General features: G+C 44.3%; 1 non-coding gene across 1 annotated transcript; it reads left to right on the forward strand.

The window, feature by feature from the left end:
• The first annotated feature begins 6,026 nt into the window (after positions 1–6,026).
• TRNAS-GCU lies at positions 6,027–6,108 on the forward strand. The gene has a single exon. It is a non-coding gene; the product is annotated as a tRNA-Ser (tRNA).
• Positions 6,109–15,389: the final 9,281 nt, after the last annotated feature.

Here is a 15,389-nt window from a genome sequence, read left to right on the forward strand (position 1 = left end):
CTAAAAAATGTATTTGGACCCACACTTCCGTATTACATTACAGTGAAGGCCAAACATTTGTTGAATGATTTCCAGGTATTAAATAAACCTGAAAATAGAGTTCTATACTTCTTGGACTCATACATATAAGTGCTGACATTCACGTGTTTATCATTAAGAAAAGAAGCACATGAGAGGAGCTATGCCGAATCAGACGAAGGGTCTACCTATTCTAGTGTTCCGGGCACTCAGTGGTCAACCAGCTGCCCACAGAAGACCGAAGCATGCATGATCCCACCAGCATTGTCCCAGGCGTGTTTCTCAGCCACCAGTGAATATTGATATGCTTCTTCAGTATATTGGCAGTAAATTGGCATCAGGGCCAGTAGCCATTGGTCATCAGAATGAGAAGTCCTTGGTAGTCCCCTCCTCCAGTAATTGGTCCTATCCCCTTTTAAAAAGGTAAAGGTAAAGGTTTCCCCTTGATGTTAAGTCCAGCCATGCCTGACTCTCGGGGGCAGTGCTCATCTCCGTTTCCTAGCCGAGGCAGCCAGTGTTTGTCCGCAGACGGTCTCCGTGGTCATGTGGCCAGCGTGGCTAAACACCGAAGTGCACGGAACACTGTTACCTGCCCACCGAAGTGGTACCTTTTCATCCACTTGCATTTGCATGCTTTCGAACTGCAAGGTTGCCAGGAGCTGGGACGGAGCAACGGGAACTCACCCCGTAGTGCAGATTCGAACTGGCGACCTTTCGATCAACCAGCCCAGCAGCACAGTGATTTAAACCACTGTGCCACCTGCAGTCCCTGTCCTATCCCCTTTTAAGTCTACCCAAATTGGTGGAAATCACTACATCTCATGGAAGTGAATTCCATAGTTCAACTCCACACTGTTTCTGAAGATGTTCTTCCCCACATTTCAGTTTTTTCTCTATGAAATGGTACTTATTTGTACATATACTGTAAGTCTCATAGCATAACCAGCTCTAGAAAGTTCATTTCTAAACATGTGCATAGGATTAAGAGCACCAGAACAGCCCTGCTGGGTCAGACCGAAGGTGCATCCAGTCCAGCATTGTTTTCACACAGCAGGTGACCAAATGTCCACTGGATCCCATGTTCAGCACGTTGATGTGTGAGCGGTTCCAAAGGAGGGATGAGAAAGACTTATCCTGGTCCCAAGGCAGTCATTCTTGCTCCCATTCTGGGAGTGTCTCCATGAAACAGGATCCCCTGGGTCCAGAGCCTTTCTGGATTCATCCCATGCATATCCCCATTTTGCTATTACCATCCCAGTGGCAGAAGAACAAGGCGGTGGGGCGGGGGCGGGGGAGACGATTCCCCACCTGCAAGGAGAGCTCATCTCCCTCTCTCCCTGTGGACTTCACTCTCTGTGGGTGGAAAGGGAGATGCACACCAACCTATGACCTCACGGACATAGAATTTCAGCATAGATTTTGATCCATAGGTTTATATCTCACCCTTCAGTGGAATAGTAGAGGCCATCAATGTTTCTGAATTCTTCTATATTTTTGAATTCAGAAAAAAAACTGTCTACATCCACATGTGAAAGTCAGTGCAGTGTCTCTGCAAATGAAGCTTTCTTAATGGGAGTTCTTCCCCTGTTTTAAAATTCATACAAGTTACAATGGATAGTTTTATGATGTTTTGGTATATCTGTTGGGAATGAAACTTGTTCTTGGTGTGCAGTTCAGGGCCACGAGATAGATGGAAGATGGAAGAGCTTATGTGAAGGCCACCATCTCCAGGTGTTCAGACAGAGTCTGAGAAGAGCCCAAGCCTGCAACTGCTTGGAGGGGCATAGGAGCCCAGGAACCAGATGAGCCTGGTATGATCCTTGACCCCATTTTAGGATAGAAGTCTAGCTAACTAAAGGGGCTGTGTACACCTAGGAGGCTCACCTGGTTCCAGAAGGGCACTCCCAGAGGGGTGCAGTCCAGGATTACCCAGAACAAGAATTCTTGGAAGCAGTTTCTAGTTTGAGTTCAACAAACTGCTCTGTGCATGCTCAGAGACTCTTTCCTTGCTGCTCATGCTTTGTTGGATATACACTGGAGAATGAAGAGCTTTTACCAAAGAATGCTCTGTTGTTTAGAGAGTGAGAAGGGGGAAACCTAGCTCCCTACCATGTTTCATTGGAAGACTGTGGCAGGATTTGCTAAATTCTACTGACTTGCTGGAAACAAATGCTTAGAAATATCATTTGTATAATTTGTTTATTAGATTTGGGGCTGACGCTATTTTGCAGTCAGAACTGTTAGCAGATAGTCCCATTGCACAAGGGACTGCTTATTTTGTGATAGTTTGATGGCCTTATGATAATGTTGTTTCTTTCCTAAATTATAAACTGGTGGATACTTTCTGGTTGAAATGTATTTTAATGGCTTAGAAATGATGATGATGATGATTTACCAGAATTTGGACATTCCTTCTAACAGTTGTGCTTCAGTTGCAGTTATCATCGTAACTGCATTTCTAAAGTTGTATAATGATCACCACAACTACAGTAAGAATATCCATGGAGCCCTAATCCATACAGTTAACACTTCCATGCAGTCCTTCTCCCTGGGATTAGGCAGGTGAGATTGCCGACAAAAGGAACTGTCTTGTAACAACTTAAAAATATGCAGCAACAGACTATGAATACTTCCCCATATGTAAGTTCTGCTTTTCAAGGATCACTATATGGCAAGCGTACACAGGATCAGTTGCATTTATTCCGTAGGCAAGAAGCGACTTCCACAGATGTATCTGCTAAACTGGAGCATGGATTTGGAATCAGCTTCCATCCCCTATGCCAGCTTCCTGTTGAAGCCATGGCTCAGTCATGCCAGGGCCTATGGCCAGTCCATTCCTTGCCGGTCCCTACAGATAAACATTCATGATACAGGCTGTGATTGGCAGCTAGCAAAGAGCATGCCCCAAAGCAGAATAACTGCAGCAAATTAAATTGAGGGACATACAATAAGGAGAGAAAAAAGGCCATCTCTCTGCCTAATCTGAAGGAAAGAGAAAGTAAGAGAAAACAGTTGTCCTTTCCTTTCCTTTTCCTCTAACCCAAATATTGGGCAATACTGCTGCATGTAAGTGCCTGTGTAACATGCAGATGTTAGATTTCAAGCAGGAAGGCACGGGCATATAGCTCAGCTCAGCTCAGCTCCTAAGTCCACTGGGTTGGCCAGGCCTAATGGTTATCTCCTGGTATAACTTAAGCCACAAAATGATTACAAGGATGAAACAGAGTAACTCCCAGGCATGCCACCCTGAGCCTCTCAAAGAAAGCACATGATACAAATAAATTGTTGTTGTTGTTAGTCGTGAAGTCGTGTCCGACCCATTGCGACACCATGGACAACATTCCTCCAGGCCTTTCTGTCCTCCACCATCCCCCAGAGTCAGAGTCCATTTAAGCTCATGCCGACTGCCTCAGTGACTCCATCTAGCCACCTCATCCTCTGCCGTCCCCTCCTTCTTTTCCCGTCAATTGTTCCCAGCATTATGCTCCTCTCCAGCGAGTCCTTCCTTCTCATTAGGTGGCCAAAGTATTTGAGTTTCATCTTCAGTATCTGGCCTTCTAGGGAGCAGTCAGGGTTGATCTCCTCTAAGATTGACTGGTTTGATCGCCTTGCGGTCCAAGGGACTCGCAGGAGTCTCCTCCAGCACCACAATTCAAAGGCCTCAGTTCTTCGGCGCTCAGCCTTCCTTATGGTCCAGCTTTCCCAGCCATACATTGCAACTGGGAAAACCATAGCCTTGACTATACGCACTTTTGTTGGCAGGGTGATGTCTCTGCTTTTTAGTACAAATAAATATAATATCAGAAAAACTGAATGTGTAAGAAGTCCCCTTAAGACAATGCATAGTTAAATAACGGAATTCACTTGTACAAGTTGTAGTGGCAGCCAGCACTTTGGATGACTGGATGAATTCATGGAAAGAAATACTGCTAGTCTTGATGGGATCATAATTGGAAGCAGTGGCCTATGAGCAGCAGTTGCTGGGAACCTTGGTTGGGAAGGCGTTGTTACGTTTATCTCCTGCTTGTCCATTTCCTGTGGACAGTTGCTTGACCACTTGCTAGAATTCCAGACTAGATGGACCCTTGTCTGATCCAGGATGTTCTTCTGGTCTTCTTGTGTTCTTCTGCCATTAACTCATCTATTGAAATTAATGTTTCATTTTTATAGCTTGGAAAAGCAGCACTGCTAAGACCTGAACTTCCTGGGACCAGCTGAAAAACCTTTTGTGGGCCTAAATTTGCCCGCAGGCCACTCATCTGTGTCATTATGCCAATGACTTGGTATTGTTTGGGAACAATGGAACAAACCATGAGAAGATTTCTAGCGTGTCAAGTAAGTTCCATTAGCCAACAGTTGGGTACCTTGAGAAGATATTCAAAACATTACGTGCCATCAAAGGCAACTTTCAAAATGGACCTAATCAGGACTGATGTCACCATCCAACCCTCTGGGGCAGCTCGTCAGTGCACAGCACCCTGGAAGGACCCACTGCTGATGCTGACCCTGTGAACCAGCCACCACTGAAATGACCAAAACATCCGGGAGGCGACATCACTAGGGGTCCTATAGGGAATTAAAATGGTCGCCCCGTTGGCCACACCACCATTTTAATTTCTGGCCATGCATCTGAGCAATGCTGGACTGGCCACCCTGGGAGGATTAGGATGCTGTGCCGCTTAAAGCCACAATGGCCAGCCATACCTGAGTGGGTCACACAGGGGTGCCACCTGCTGGGACCCCTCTCAGACCAGGAGCCATACTTTGCAGCCCAACATGCAACATCCCATCTGAATGAGGCCTACATCTCTCCAAGAGTGAATTTGCGATGGTTTCCTCTTGGAAGGAGCCACTGGACGTTTTCCCAGATTGACTTGAGCTGTATCCAGTGTGACTTGATTAAATGTTTACAACCACAACTATATACCAATTTTAATAAGCTAACTACTGACAGCTTAATGAAAAGCTTCTGCTGCATTAAGAGATAAGAGCCTTCCAAGTATGTTCATCTTAGATTGATATAAACCTCCCACATTAAAGTGCCTTTTTTCTGTCCGCAGCCAGCAAGCTAATGAAAGTCGCCATTTCCCAGCAGAGGAAGGCATGTTTGCACCATGGACGTGGATTCAAATTTCAGGATTAGGCAGTCCTTTTTTTGCTTTACATTTTGGCTTTAAACCTTAACTCAGAATATAGCAAGGCGCTGGAAGACAATTTTTTGGTAATCCCTCTAGTACTGTTTCAATGCAATAGCCTGCCTGCCTGCCTGCCTGCCTGCCTGCCTGCCTGCCTGCCTGCCTTCCTTCCTTCCTTCCTTCCTTCCTTCCTTCCTTCCTTCCTTCCTTCCTTCCTTCCTTCCTTCCCCCTTTCTGTGTTCCAGAGAGCACCAAAACAGCCCAAACAGTGAACATGGTGCATGCCCCAAACCGTCTTCCATATCATCAGCAGCTTCATCACAAGCACCATTGCTTGGTGCCTATACCATTCAATGCAAATCAGAAGCTGAGCAGGTGGGAACAAGGGGCAGGACCTTCTTAGTGTCAGCCCCCTGACTGTGGATTGATCTCCCCAGTCAGGCGCGTCTGGTGCCAACCTTGCCACTCCTTTGCATCAGGTTAAGACAGCGTTCCATGCTGAAACATTTAGACATCCAGCAATGTTGAAGGATTTGAAGGGGGTATGAATGTCAGGTGCTGTCACTCTCTATTGTTTATGCTAATAGATTGAAATTTTGTATTTTTGCAACATACGCATGCACGCGTGTGCGCACACACACACACACACACACACACACAGCGTTATTGTATTCTCAAGTTTATGAACTGCTTTTAATGAACTCTCAGAGAGCGTTGGCTATTGAGTGATATAGCAATGAAATTAACACATAAAAACAACAACTCGGATTCTTAGCTCTGTAGCCATGCTCATTTAGTAGAAGAAGCAGTGTGGGATGGACATGTAGGTGAAGGGGAAGCCGAGAGAGTGAAGGGAGTGCCAGAAATGCACCTGACGAGGTGGCCGAGTGGTTAAGGTGATGGACTGCTAATCCATTGTGCTCTGCACGCGTGGGTTCGAATCCCACCTTCGTCGAGATGAGTTTTGGACATGCACATGGTAGGCATGTCATGAATGGAGCCAGCTGGAGCTGGGGATCAGACTAGATGGCCCAGGAGACCCCTTCTGACTTGCTCTGTTCTATGTTTCTATTTGTTGGTCCAACTGGCCCCAGTCCTGAAAGCAGCCTTGTCTGTTTTACATTTACGAGGAGCTTATGCAGGTTTCCCCTGAATGCCATGTAAACGCCAGTCTCTTTGACCAGAGACCCTGGGATGTAGGGTTTCAAATCACAGGTACCTATGAGAAGGGAAAGATTACCACTGTAATCTTTCCACATAGATGCACATCAGGTTCACCTAACCATGGACCTTAGTGGGTACAGGTGGGGAGAGTTCCTGTATACGTGATCCTAAGCAAACTCTCTGTACTTTCTTTTTGTGTGTGACTGAAAGCCCCATCTGTGCTTCCCTGCAGAGTCACCTTCAAAAGGCAACTTTCCTGGTGGTCTTTTCTTGACCCATGATAATTTCACTTTTGACATCATGTCTCCTTTGCTGCAGAAAATATTGTAAAATGATGCCAAGAGAGAGCTATTGTGAGCCTGCCAGAAGGTCCGTTGTGGATGATCCAGAGAGCTTCAGCAACTGGGTGGCAAAGAAACTATTATAATACAATGAAGACCAGTGAAAGGTGTCAATTCAGTGCTAGTATTCTTCAGATCATCTCTCTATCCATCCACCCTCAAAGCACTTTGGTTATGGCTGCCATAAAGGTGGCTGTATCATAAGGCTTCATACCATGCCCTGAGCCAAGCCTTTTTTCCCGAAGACCCTAGCAAGGAATTTGCAAGATTCCGCCCCCACCCCCATCAATTGATCGGTTGCTACCATTTCTTCTTCCATAACCCCCAGTCCTTTGTTTTTCCCCAAAGTGGGAAGCATGTGGATTGTGAGCAACTTTGGGGGCAAATCCTGCATGTTTCCTGTTGCTGCTCTTCTTCCAAGTGCCATGTACATTTGGGATTTCACGATGCTGTGCCACATTCAGCTCCGAGAAGAAATGCTTTTGTCCCGCTAGTGTGGACCATTATCCCTAGCCTTTCTCATATCTGATTCTATCCAATTCAGATTTTGATGGGACATAAATGTTCATTCATGTCAGCATTCCGATCTGAGAGCCAGTGTGGTGTGGTGGTTAAGAGCACGGGACTGGGACTCAGAGCATCTGGGTTCTAGTCCCCACTCAGCCGTGGAGCCAACTGGGTGACTTTGGGCCAGTCACAGACTCTCAGCCCAACCTACCTCACAGGGTTGTTGTTGTGGGGATAAGATGGAGGAGGAGAATGATGTAAGCTGCCTTGAGCCCTTTGTAGGAAACGGGCAGGATAGAAATTGGAAAAAAAAAAAAACCACTCATGACTGGCTAGCAAATCTATGTGCATTGCAAGTGGTGGAAGGTTGAATGGCATCAGACTTATTTTATTTATTTATTTTTCGATTTATATCCTGCCTTTTTCCTGCAAAGGGCTCCAGGCAGCTTACATCATCTCTCCTCCTCCATCTTCTCCCCACAACAACAACCCTGTGAGGTAGGTTGGGCTGAGAGTCTGTGACGGGCCCAGAGTCACCCAGTTGGCTCCATGGCCGAGTGGGGACTCAAACCCGGATCCTCTGAGTCCCAGTCCCGTGCTCTTAACCACCACACCACACTGGCTCTCCAGACTTCCAGATAAGCAGAAAAGACTTCCATGGAAGAGAATTCATAAATTATTTTTATTTTTGCTGTTGCATTATGAAATTCAGGGCTCAGTCCTAACACGATGCCTGCAACCTTCTGAGGCTGGAGGATTACGGGCAACCCATTGGAGTAGGAGGAATACAGGAGCATCCTTGGATGCTGTAGTTTCCTCATGCAGTGGTGCTCCAAGGATACCTCCTACCTTGGCAGTGGTAAACTTTCCCTTCTCCAAAACCTCCTAAACTCCTTCTCCGAGGTCAATTTTGCAACATCATAGAACTAGCCAATACAGTTCTTTCCATCCTAGATTTTTTTGGGGATGGAGGGGTGCGGGGAGAGGTGGCAGGGATGCACTGAACTTGGAGCTGTTTTCCAGGGTTGAAGCCGGGACTCAGAAAAATCCCAGAAGCTACCTAGATGCTAACTAGGGGCCATAGGATTACTCTGCAATTGTGCAATTCTGCAATGAACATAAAAGCTAAAAACGACCAGTAACACGCACACATTTTATGATGTGATTATCCTAAAAGGCTTTCTAGACTCTAGATTCTGCTGGATTTAGTGAGCCTGAGTTCTGACTGGGAAAGAAAGCCATGGTGGAAATACAGAGTCAAACAATCCAGGGCAGGTCCTGATGGAGAAGCATTCATAACCCGAATCCGAGTGTGTAGGGTTGTGTGTTGCTTTCAGAGTGATGGTCTTTCCTGTGAATTTTCCACAGCAAGTACAACTTGCCAGCATCCATGTGCAAGTCCACTGGTGTGATGAGCAGCACTTTCTCCAGCTGCTTTTCCCACAGGATTGCTTGTGTGGGGGAAGGGAATAAGTGGCAGAGAAAGTCCCAGAAATGCATTCATCGTTAGACAAAAATCCCCTTCCAAAATGCTCCACCCAATTTGCTCTTGATGAAATGTGTGGAAAGGGATTGCTGAATATTCTCTGGGAGCAAAATCCTTCAACAGGGTTTATCTTCAGGACGTTACGGATCACAGAAATGTATCAGGATGATATTGAGCACAATTTTCTTCTTGTGAGTAAGACGAAAGGGGAAATTATGAGGATTTCTCTGCTTAGAATATTTGGCTCATCTTGAGCATCCAGTCTGATGGATGTGGATGGGTGGATGGAGTGCCCCATTACAAGGTGGTGTCGTAAGTTCCGAGAGCTAATTTAGATAAGTTGCGATCAGGGGATGGGAAGCACAGATGGCAAGATGTTTGTGTTTCTTGGGCTTGTTCAGCTAATCTCGGATGATCCCCACAGGAATGTCATCTTGCTTCTTCAGCCCTTCACTTCTGGCATCTCATTTCAGATTCTCATTTCCTTCAGGTCTTTGCCTGCTGAATTGGCCTTGTTTTCTATGGATGCCTTCCTATATTCAACTAAAATGGCACAATCTAAACATCTTTAGATTGTGATTTAGATGTAGATTTAAGCATATCCCATCTATGGAATGCACTCCCCAGAGAGGTCCGCCTGGCATCGTCATTATTTGTTTTTCGGCGCCAGGTTAAGACCTTTATTTCCAGCGATATCGTAATAAGTTTTAATATTGTTTTTTTCTATGTTTTTAATCACAGCCAGTGTGGGCCAGGGATTTTATTTATTTTATATCTTATTTTATGTTGTAAGCCGTCCTGAGGCTTTTTGTGAATTAGGACAGCATAGAAATATTTTAAATTAAATAAATAAATCTTACAGAATGCTTCACTCCATACATTTCTGCCCATTGTTTGAGATCATCAGTGGAGGCCCTCCTCCAGGTTCGTCTCCCCAGAGAGGCTAAGGGGAAGTTTGCAAGGAGAAGGGCCATTTGTGGAACACTTTAGAATTGGAGATTCCACAGGCACTGACTTTATTGCATTTTAGATGCCTGATGGAAGCACCCATGGCACTACTTAAACTATTTCTTCGATGGCACTGGTTTTAATTTTAATTTCATTTATTAATATGATCAACTTACATTTTGCTTGCTTGCCTATATTGTGTTTTATCTTGTTTATTTTATAACTTTTTAACTGTATTATTTTATTAATGCTATTATTGATATTTTTATTGTAATGACTGTCCAGAGAGCATAATACTAAGGGATAGCTTTTATACAAATCTAATAAACAAACAAAAAACTAATCTTAAATTTCTTTCATCTGGCTCATCCCAAACAGACAGTTTAATTGCCTGATTGCTTGCAGTTCAAAGATTCATAAGAATTTTTGTGCACGTTTCTTCTAATGCAAGCCTTTTATTATGTGCATTGCCTAATGCATTCTTGCTTATATTTTGGAAAGCAAATCTTTTTGTAATGCAAATATTTTCCCTAACATCCTGTTTTGCATGCATTTTTTAATAGAAAACACCAGAAAACTGAAGAAGAGCAAATTGCAAAGGACAACTGAGTTTTGGTGTTGGAAAGTGCAAATCCGAGTGTAAACAGAGCTAATGTCTCCCCCCTTACTACTTGTTCTGTAATGCCTCTCAGGTTCAAGGGAAAGGGCCATTCAAGTTCTTCCTAATAACCAGAAGGCCCCATATGGCTCAGCAAACCTCCAGCAGGGAAAACACTGCCTCCATTTTATTCATGGGGGGTGGGGGGAGTAGCATGGCCATTTCAAATGAATGTGGTGCTTTGCTCAAGATGGTCTGGAGTCTTGACATCCTACATACTGTTTTTGCTGGAAAATAAATCTTCTGCCCAGTAGGTTGCTTTATTTTCTCCTGAAATCTTTTATCCTAATTAAACAGCTGGTTCCTCCTCAGCAGAGATAAATTCAGTTTACTAAATGGGATTTCGGAGGTCCGCAGCAAGACCGCATTGGCCTAGACTTCTTATGGATAACATCTGGAGATAACTGGCTGAGCCAAGAACTATTGCACAGCCTATCACAAAGAGTCCGTAAGATTGACCCAGGGAAGCTACTGGACTATAAAGAAATTTCCTCAGGTGATTATCCACCTGTTCCAGCTAGGAAATGTCAGTAATATATGTCGTCTTCTTCCTCTTCCTCTTTCTCTTCCTCTTCCTCTTCCTCTCCTCCTCCTTCAAAAAGAAAGAAGATACTAAGGGCCATCATTGTGCTTTTATATGAGCCACATCAGTCCAATTGCAGCTTCACACCACTAGTTTAATTTTAGGATGCTGTGTTTTTTAAAAAAATATATATTTTGTATTGTTAAACCATCTGAGATTTCAGTAATGAGACAGTCTGCAAAAGTTTTAAATACATAAGTCATGAATGAAACTAGCTGCAGCATCAGCTTCTGAGTTTAAAACCAGATTTGTTCAAAAATACAAGAAACTGGAGGTCTCTATTAGGGAAACACCAGGAATTGTAATGGCAATAAATCAGTCTTGGAAAGATGTACACAGGCTTAGTAAGTAGATTCTTCATCCTCCTGTTTGAGACCTTTATCGGAGAGCAATGCAATGCTTTCCTAGACAGTGTCTAGTGGGCACGAGAGCTCTTGATTCCCATATGTGGTTCTGGAAACAGACCTTCAAGCTCCAAGGGTTACTCAGATCCTCTTTACTGTAGGCTCAGCTCTCTCGCTGCTGCGATCACAGTCAGCAGGGAAAGAAACATGCTTGTCTGAAGCCCCAAAAGTGACCTTGGAGAAGGGGTAAAGGGACCATTCTGGCTGCAGAGAGAAGAAGAGTCTGGGTCCACTATTATCGGCATTCCAGCTAGATGGAAGGTCCAAGGCATGGGCAACAAGCTATCAAGGTTGGGACACCAGGGCACAGGTGTGAGATAGATCTCTGCAGCAGGACCAGAGGACCAGTAGCAAGTTCTGTTGGCTGAACAGTCCAGGGTCAAATCTAGTGAGACAAGTACAGTCCAATAACACATAACCTAAGCTCACAATCCAAGAAAACAGCCCAGAGGTGAAGTACCATGAAGAAAGTCAGGGGTGAGGAAGGAAGATGCAGGTGCCTGGGAGGGCAGGGATGGAAGCAGGAGCAGGCTGGAACAAGGCAGGAAGGTGGGTGGACTTGCAGGCACCAGGATCCAGGCAAACAGTTTCCCCAAAGATTGCTGAAGCTTCCTCTTGGGTATGGATGGTGACCCTCACAATCCAATCCTGGAAATAAAAATGAGTGTTCACGTGGTCACAAGATACAGGGTTGATTGGAATGGCCTCTTAATGAGGTTTTAAAAAAAGAAGCCTATGATTGTGGGTTAGGGTTTGCTCTGTGGTCAGGCATGGATTGCTTAGATAGATCAACACTGTTAATGTTTTGACACCCCCTTTTGGCTGAACCATATATATGTGTAAGCTCTTGCACACACATTCAATCTTTGTCATATTCCTGGGAAACTAAAATCCTGGGGAAATCCTGGCATTCTGGAGTTCTTGCTGCCCTACAGGGTGTTCATAAAGATGCTAATGTGTACTGTTGATTTGGATTCAAGGTGTTCCGTCCATAAATAGATAGCACTTTCTAAACTTGTAAGAGGGTCACTCTCTTATTTCCTTGAATCTCTCCTCCGCAGCTGCAGACCTTCGCACATGTCATCCTGGGAGGCCCCTGACTTTCAGGAATGGCTTTTCTGGGGCAACTTCCCATGGAATTGAGAAGCCCATGACTCAGTGAGTGGAATTCCACCTGTGGTTCCAAGAATCCAAGCAGAGTTCACCAGAAAATGTGAATGCAAGTTTGTAGACTATCTGAATCTTTGAAAGTTGTGATCTGAAGACTGCAAAATAAATTTCTTCAATCAGTAGAAAAGGACAAGTCAGTTGAAGGATTAATAACCCCAAAGTCCGACCACAACCATCACGCCGTAGACTGACAAATGGTTCTCCATGGCGTTTCCTTAGTTAAGCACTGGAGCACGGGGAATAGCCCAGCAATTTGTCAAGCAAAATTAATGGATTTCTGGTAGACGGCCTAGCATTTGCATTTAAGTCAAACTGCAGGGGATCTTGGCTATATTGAGCCGTCTTGGTTTCCTTGTTTAGACACCCAGACGGCTGGTTATGCAGGAGTGCCATGTCATGAATGCCTCTAGTCTTGATTTCCTGTTTGTCATGCTCTCCCAAGTGAGGAAAGCAACACCATTGCAGGGTGAAGCCAAGCACAAAGTCTGTTATTTAACAAGGCGGTGGTGCCTCGGGGGTAGCTGAGAAAAGCGACGTGTTGGTCATTTCTCCAGAATGTGAACTGCACATGACAGGTTCAACTTCATTTTTCCTGAAGGAGAAATAAAGGCAGTAGACCTTTGCTAATGCAAGGGAAAGGGCTTGCGTGGGGGACCTCTGGAGAACAAGGTCATCTTCCCAGAAAAGCACAATTTAAAAAATTCTAGGGTTAACTACGTGACACTTTGAAGCCTGATTTATTGTGGCATAAGCTTCCAGGGATGTGGTCCACTTCATTAGATGCATGAAGTGTCAATTTCAAATTACAAGATCTATATATACATGTGTGTGTCTGAGTGTAGTTTTGTGTGGGTGCGTCTTGACTATTCATCTCCTACTCCTTCCAAGTAGACTAGGACTAACTAACAAAAAGACTTTGTTATGTTAAAGCTGACCAGCAAGGAAGGATATAGCCAGGTTAGAGTCAGTGCAGCGTAGGGCCACAAGGTTGGTGGCCGGTTTGCAGAGGATGCCGTATGAGATGAGACTGAGGGAACTGGGTCTCTTCAGCCTGGGGAAGAGGAGACTCAGAGGGGATATGTTGGCGACATACAGGTATGTGAGGGGATGTCACACGGAGGTGGGTAGAGACCTGTTCTCCCCTGCAGAGGAAGGCAGGACACATTCCAATGGAGCAAAGCTCAGGGAACCCAGGTTCCATTTGGGTGCCAGGAAGCACTTCCTGACAGTCAGGACCCCGAGGGTGTGGAATGGGCTTCCACGAGAGGTCGTTGAGGCCCCATCGGTGCGGGTGTTCAAGGATAGGCTGGACGTCCACATGATGGGCATGTCGTGAGCGGAGCTGGCTGGAGCCGGGGGTCAGACTAGATGGCCCAGGAGACCCCTTCTTTCTCGCTCTGCTTCTCTGTTTCTATGTCTTCTTCAGACATTTCTGCTGAGACACTGGCTCAATCCTTACAGTCCTGGTGAAGGTGCTGGGAAAGAAGACACATAGGAAAGGCACTCCTAATGAACCCTTTATCATGCCGCCATCACCGAGACAAGCAAGAGACAAAACCCTCTCTTTCCTGCCAGGAAGCAAGAAAAGTGTTACCAAGGTGGAGCCAAGCTAAAAGTCTCTCCCTAACGAAGAGATCTCTGCATCTCTATCTTGCATTGAGAAAAGGAGCCCGCCTTTGGAGTGACTGATCCTTCTCTACTGGTGCGCTCAATTAACCCGATGCTGTACCCAGGAATTAATGATGTACAGCCCCCCTGCACCCCTATCCACCTGCTCATTAAACTTCCCAACAGACCTTGGAATAGTCCAATTCTCTATCTTAGATTTGGGTTTGCTGGCCTCACCATTTCAACTATGAATTCTGGCCCATCCTTTTTTGGTCCCTGGGAGAATCTGTCTCCCCAAACTTAAACATTGTTTTATAGAGGGAGTGAGCCCAAACCCTATAACACGTCTGCATGGAAAACCCTTTGTTAGAGGGAATTCAAATAGGAAACAGTGTAGACAGTGGTGGCCTGCTAAATGGTCACTATTCACAAAACTGCATCAGATGACAACACAGACAGAACTGTGAAGGTGAGTGCATTTATATATACAGTGTGATTAAAAATGGTTATACTTATTCAAGCCACAAGAAATACAGTTGAATTTCTTGATCATGTGAATTTCAGAAATTTTGCATTGGGGTCTCTCTTTAATAGTTCTTTGTTCAAGAACAGCAATCTTAAAGTCATTGATAATTTTGAATGAATGAATTTGTTTCTGGGAGAAACTTATTAGCTATGATATTTATTTAAAGAGAATTTATTTCTTTATCTATATTCATTTTAATAAGCTTATTTATTTCATGTAAATAATGATCAATAGCAAAGTTATGTATATATGCAAGTAATTATGTTGTGCAAAATATAACTTTCAATGCAAAATGTTCCTTTTAACATCCATAATTCAGACTAAAACTGCTGTGTGTTTTTACATTCTGTTCAGAAGGAGCAATGCAGGATGCCCAGAAGAATACTTTGCCAGGCGTCAGGGAATATGTGAATACCTTCATTTAGCTATCAAGGGCCATACGAGATCAAGGGAAATGTGGCTTCTATGAATTATTAAATAATAATGAATGCTGTGATGTTGGACAAAAAAGTACCTCATTAAGAAAAAGGTAGACACTTAAAAACATGCATTTCCACATATATTAAAGAACTTCCCATCATGAAATTTATCCAAATTATTACCTTCTCCTAAAAGGAAGCAGTCAGGGGGCATTGGCAAAACATATGCATAAGGAAAAAAGTTAGCTTTATTGCACTTGCAACAGTTTGTTTTTCCGATTAGGTCCTTATCAAAAAGATGATGTGGCATCCAGTCTACTTGAAACATCTTTTTCTCCTTGAATTAAAAATAGCCTGAGAACCATCACTCCTTTTGAAAGAGATGCGAACAAGGTACTCCATTGATTAAGCATAACGCAACA

The sequence above is a fragment of the Varanus komodoensis genome, unplaced genomic scaffold, assembly GCF_004798865.1.
Source record: "Varanus komodoensis strain SLA01 unplaced genomic scaffold, ASM479886v1 scaffold22, whole genome shotgun sequence".
Lineage (NCBI taxonomy): Eukaryota > Metazoa > Chordata > Lepidosauria > Squamata > Varanidae > Varanus > Varanus komodoensis.